Source organism: Sinocyclocheilus grahami, unplaced genomic scaffold (genome assembly GCF_001515645.1).
Source record: "Sinocyclocheilus grahami isolate Dianchi unplaced genomic scaffold, SAMN03320097.WGS_v1.1 scaffold81745.1, whole genome shotgun sequence".
NCBI classification, from domain to species: Eukaryota; Metazoa; Chordata; class Actinopteri; order Cypriniformes; family Cyprinidae; genus Sinocyclocheilus; species Sinocyclocheilus grahami.
The window spans coordinates 1-611 of NW_015530266.1; the positions used below are offsets into that span (position 1 = coordinate 1).

At 35.0% G+C, this 611-nt stretch overlaps 1 long non-coding RNA gene across 1 annotated transcript; it reads right to left on the reverse strand.

Moving 5' to 3' along the window:
- Positions 1-611, reverse strand: LOC107581134 (uncharacterized). The gene is made up of 3 exons (XR_001608791.1): positions 576-611; positions 414-482; positions 1-283 (listed from the first exon to the last, which is right to left on the reverse strand). It is a non-coding gene; the product is annotated as an uncharacterized lncRNA (long non-coding RNA).

Sequence of the window (611 nt, forward strand, 5' to 3'; positions counted from 1 at the left end):
AAATTTCATTTATTTGTACAGGCATACAAATGTTAAGCCTGCAAGAAAAGAAACATGTTACATTTAATATATACTGTATATATATTAAATGTAACGTGTGAAGGATTTTAATTTTTTTTTCAAATGGCCAGTTGCAATTGTCCTTGATCCTTTTTACATCTCAGATGCATCCAAGACATCCAATTTGTTGCTGTTCATTTCCTGATTTTTGGAACATTGCATGTGCTGACCCAGTACGATGAATATTCATTGACGGGGGACATTTCTCCATTCTTTTTTTTATCTGCAATGGGAACAGTAAGAACCTTTTAGTGCAGGAATATCTTGACAACAAACAGCATGGATCATCATGGTGTTCTGTGAATGTAGGAGGTTTATGTCCCCATGGACTAATATAGTAATATGTGATTTACCTCTTTCGTTTGTTTGAGAAGTAAACATCGTTCCATGGTTCCTTCACAGTCAATACAGGAAACCTGAGGCTGAGAAAAATACCATAGAAATGTGTGAAACTGTCAGTTTTTCTACATTGACTTCTACATTTAGACAATTCTTCTCTGATAGTGAATACTTACTGGCTTATTGTGAAGGCTACATTCTTTCCGATGGAC